Source organism: Phyllobates terribilis, unplaced genomic scaffold (assembly GCF_046119375.1).
Source record: "Phyllobates terribilis strain yellow unplaced genomic scaffold, ASM4611937v1 Scaffold_4__5_contigs__length_816908805, whole genome shotgun sequence".
In the NCBI taxonomy this organism is placed as follows: domain Eukaryota; kingdom Metazoa; phylum Chordata; class Amphibia; order Anura; family Dendrobatidae; genus Phyllobates; species Phyllobates terribilis.
Window position 1 is genome coordinate 161,888,011 of NW_027362764.1, and position 5,444 is coordinate 161,893,454.

Genomic DNA, 5,444 nt, shown 5'->3' on the forward strand with positions numbered 1-5,444 from the left:
TGTTGGAGATCACACTCCCTGGTCTCTTTGGCCTGTGTGATTCCTGACCCTGGGATAACGGTCAGCTTCTGGTGTTCCTGGGACATGTAGTTCGCCTGGAGTTCCGGTTGTTTCTGCTGGTCCTAGAGATCCTTGCAGACACGGACTCGGTGTCCGGTATATGGTCTTGGGGTGAGCTGGCTAAGCTCCTCTGTCCACCTATGTAGCTCGCTTACTCCACTTGCCTTCGGCCGTGCTCGGGGCCCTCACTAGGTTTCACACTGGCAGTAGGCCTCGCTACTCTTCATCGCTATTATGGTGTCGGCACGCCTTAGGCTCACTAACCTGAGCTCAATGAGTCCGGGCTGGACTTACTTCCTCACAGACTTTACTCTCTGTGGGCTCCAGACTGACTTTAGACTGTGTCTCCAGGCTGTAGATTCCAGACTTAGACTGTAACTGAACTCCTTACAGACTTGACTTCAGACCAGACTGAACTGCCTAGCTCCACCTTCCCTATTTATATCCCTATCCGGGCTCCCTCTGGTGGTCTGAGGTGGAAGGTCGAGGTGTGTGTATGTTGTGAGGGCCTCTTGTGGAGGAATCCGTCCATGCACCCCTCTAGGATCTGCGGCACCAATGCTTTGCAGGGCGCCACACTTCCTTGGTAACCCATTGATTCACCGTAACTCGAGCCCATAGAAGACGATGTATACATGCACCAGCACCAGATATATTTAAGAGGTTAAACTAGAATGATCGAAAAACGCTCATGTTGCTGCAAATTCTGGGCATGTTTCAAAGCTTGCATCTGCCTGGTATAAAACAGGTTCAGCTCTTGAGCCATCTTCATATTTTTTTTTTAAATCAGATATTTTTTATTAAAAAAACTTTTTATAACATTATACATAAACAACAGTGAGGCATCACTAAACTAGCAGTGCCTCTCAAGACCCACCCGTTCCCCTTCCCCCCACCCATAACAGCCCCAAGAACCATATGGCAAAAGCTAATTTTTGTTACAGACCGTATACCATCATATAGCTTATCCGACTGTTAAAGCATTAATGATTTGATCCATGGGTACAGAGCTTAATATCTGATGATCAGCAATTAGTTATACAGAACATGAGAGACCACAACATTTCAAACTCAAGTGATATTTAAAATAGACATAATATGATAACCATGAAACATATTCCATTTACCGCAGATTTTATCAAATTTACGTATAGCCTTCCGCTTTTTGTACACTCCCTCTTCTAATCTCAATAAAAGACGCATTCTATCCAAAAATTCCTGGAGCCTGAGAGGGGAGGGATCCAACCAATGTGCAGCTATAAGCTTTCTGACCTGGTATAGAGTCCTCTTAATAGCTATTATTTCATCCTCCTCACATCCTAATATTTCTACAAGGCCTAATACACACACTTTAGGATATAGGGGTAAATTACACTCGAACACATCATTAATGTATTGCACACACTCATTCCAGAATACAGCGACCTTTCTACACGTCCACATCATATGCATAAGATCTGCTCCTTCCTCTCCACATTTTGGACACGCACTGTCATTCCTTGCCCCAATGCGCTGTAGAAATTTGGGGGTTCTATATACTCTATGTAATAAGTACAACTGTGAAAGTCTATGTGCCTCACATGTAGATAGAATCGGAACGCTCCCCACCACATCTTCCCATTCTTCCGAGGTTATAGTACCAATGTCGCGTTCCCACCTCTCCTTAACATTTAAGGGTCTGTCCCACTGAAATTGCTGCATAAGTATCCCGTAAATTCTGGAAATCAGTCCCATCCCACCTCTATGGCATAATAATGTGTTAAACAGTAGATGATGTTGGATTTTACTTTGCATATGTCGCGGCTGTACAAACCATGCATGCCTCAATTGGAGATAAAAGTAAAAACTGGTTTGTGGGACACAATATTCTTCTTTTATCTGTTGGAACGATTTAAATATTTCCCCCTCTAATATTTGCGCCACATTAGTTATTCCCAATTTTTCCCATATTCCGAATCCTTTCAATTTATGGATCTCTGGAAGGCCCACATTATGCCACAACGGGGTAAACGGGGTAAAGCCTTTTATTCCCAACAACAATTTAATTTTCTGCCACGTTTTCCCCATAAGTGTTAGGGTCGGGAGGTGTCGCCTAGCATTCCACCCCGAGGTTCCTGTTTCTAGAAAGGAGGTAATTGGCAGATTGTGTGAGAGTAGACGTATCAGTTTATCTAGGTTCCCCTAGATTAACCAGAGCTGTTGCATTTGAGAAGCTAGAAAATATATCCATGGATTAGGTGCGGCTAGTCCCCCCTGATCTTTGGGCCTTTGAAGTGTATCCAAACTGATTCTGGCCACCCCTTTTTTCTAGATCAATTCCCGAAACAGTGCCTGAAATTTATAAAATATTCTCATGGGGATCTAAACCGGTGAATTATGAAGGATATATAATAATTGGGGCATTAACACCATTTTAATTAAGTTAGTTCGACCTACCATTGATAGGGGAAGTATTGGCCTTTTGTTGAAATTTAGTAAGCAGTTCAAGTAAATTTAAAGGAATATAATCTCCGATAGATGTGGTCACTCTAACTCCGAGATATTTAAATTCTCGCACCACCTTCAAGCAAGTACTCCCTACCCTAGTATTCTGAAACAAACCATCAACTGGCATAAGAACTGATTTGTCCCAATTAATCCGTAAGCCAGAATGATCTCCAAACTCCCTTATTAGATTCATAGCCGCCATCAGAGATTGCTCCGTGTCACCCAAAAACAACAGAAGGTCGTCAGCGTATAGGGCCACCCGCTCCTCCAGTGTTTTGTAGCGGAAACCCTGAATTTCACTGCTGGAACGAAGCTTAACAGCCAATGGCTCCATAGCCAGGGCGAACAGTAGGGGAGACAACGGGCAGCCCTGACGCGTGCCCCTGCCCATTTCAATGCTACCAGAAAGATTACCATTAATTCTAATCCGAGCTACCGGATTGTTATATAGAAGCCGTACCCAGGCCCGAAATCCAGTACCGAACCCCATTTTTCGCAAAACAGCCCATAAATACTCCCATTCGACACTATCAAAAGCCTTAGCGGCATCAAGCGATAGCACTGCCCTACCACCCGCATTTTGTGACTGCATTTGTAGATTAAGAAAAAGCCGACGCAAGTTAATTGCCGTCGACTTGGCCGGTATAAACCCAGTCTGGTCTTCTGCAACCAGATGTGTAATAACCACCACCAATCTGGTAGCCAAGACCTTAGCTAAAATTTTTACATCTACCGAGAGTAAGGATATTGGCCTATATGATTCGGGGTTTAGTGCATCCTTTCCAGGTTTTGGCAAAAGAACTATGTTAGCCTCCCTCATTGAAGTCAGCAAGGCCCCCCCCTCCCTCGCTTCTTTAAACACTTCCAGTAACCTGGGAAGTAAAACCCCCCCAGCCTCCTTATAAATTTCCGCGGGGATCCCATCAGCACCAGGGGCTTTGTTATTTTGAAAATCTTTTAAAGCTTCCTGCATCTCCTCCAGGGTGATTGGTGCATCTAGTTGCTCTCTCTGGCTATCTGTTAGGCATGGTATTTGCATATCATGAAGGTATAGATCTATGTCCCTTTGCGCCTTAGTCAGTTTGGAAGCGTATAATTGTCTGTAGAACTGAAAAAATTCTTCCATTATATCCTTTGAATCAGTAATTACCACACCCTTAGCATCCCTGATAGCTGCAATCATAGGAACCCCAGTCTGGGCCTTGGCTATAGTGGCCAGCAAGTGCCCTGCACTCTCTCCCTCCACATAAAATTGCTGTTTAAGAAAAAACCGTTCATGTTCTGCTTGTTTCAATATATGGTCATTTAATGTAGCCTGTGCCCGAGTCCAGTGTTCCCTATTCTCTATGATTGGAGACCCAACATACCTCTGCTCCAGTATGTCTACTTCCCTCCGCAACTCCTGAGTACGAGCCCTATTTTTGGATTTGATCATGGAAATTTCCTTAATCAGGATCCCCCTTAAGAATGCCTTCATGGCTTTCCATACCGTATTTAAAGAAGCAGAGCCTATATTGTCTTTAAAGAAATGATCCAAATTACCTGCTAAATCTAACTGTTCCCCGAATACGTCCAGCCACTAGGGATTAAACCTCCACAGTGCCCTTCTGTTTATGATGCCAGGATCGACCCCCAGAACAACCAATAATGGAGAATGATCAGATAACAATCTTGTGCAGTATTCTACTTTAGTAACTAAAGGGACTAGATGACTATTTCCCAGAGCCAGGTCAATTCTGGACAGCGAGGAATATGATGCTGAATAACACGAATACTGCTTAACATTTGGGAAACGAACCCGCCACACATCCACCAAGCTAATTTCCTGCAGGACCCTTGCCAACGATGTCTATTGAGCAGCCCCTCCCCCCACATTACCCCTATACTTATCAAGCTCAGCGTGTACATACATATTAAAATCACCGATAACTAACAGGGGCATAGTAGCAAATTCCGTTATCCACGGGAATAGTTGGCGCAAAGTCTGTATAGAGAAAGGTGGAGGAACATATAGAGCGATTAGGCAAATTCTAAACCCAGCCACTCTGCACACTAGACATACATACCTACCCTCCCTGTCACAAATACTTCTCTCACATTCAAAGGGTAAATTCGGATGAATCAATATACTAACCCCCCTAGAGTAAGTACTATGTGTAGAATGATAGGCTGGCCCCCTCCAAAGCTTGCTCAGTGCCGCAGCGGCCTCCGTATTGCAATGCGTCTCTTGCAGACAGATTATCGACTCCCGATATTCCTTAAGATATTTAAGTGCCGCAAATCTTTTGTTGTGATCTCCCATACCTCTAACATTCCAGGATACTACATTAATCGGCTTAACCATGTTTTAACGATTGAAAATGAACTGTCACATACATCCCTCCGCACCCACTCGTGTGTCTGATCATCAAGATTATAGTATTGTAATAATACACAGTCTGCACCAATCAAAGTAAGTTCTGTTCTTTTACCCCCCATCGCTACCTCATTTAACACCCCCCCCCCTTAATCAAATGAATACCAACAGCCGTACTATGTAGAGTCTGGTGTTTAGCCTCATGCAGCCTAGTAGGCCTTAAGCACACGAGGCGCCGCAACATGAGTTGCATCAGAGACTCCCTCATTTCCCCCCCACACAACGTTCCCAGAACATTCAAACGGCAGAGTGTCTAAACCCTGTATACATTGTAGGTGAAACCAGCACCTCAACAACTATATAAGTATATTGGCCTGCCCGAGGTATATATGAGAGCCAGGTTATGAACAGTATATAATAACTGTAAAATAATAATCATAACATTTATAAACAGAGATTCATTAGCCAACAGCGGAGTATTATCCACTAGAATTCAAATTTCTTGAATTATTATATTATATTCTGTCAAGAATCTTCTCAA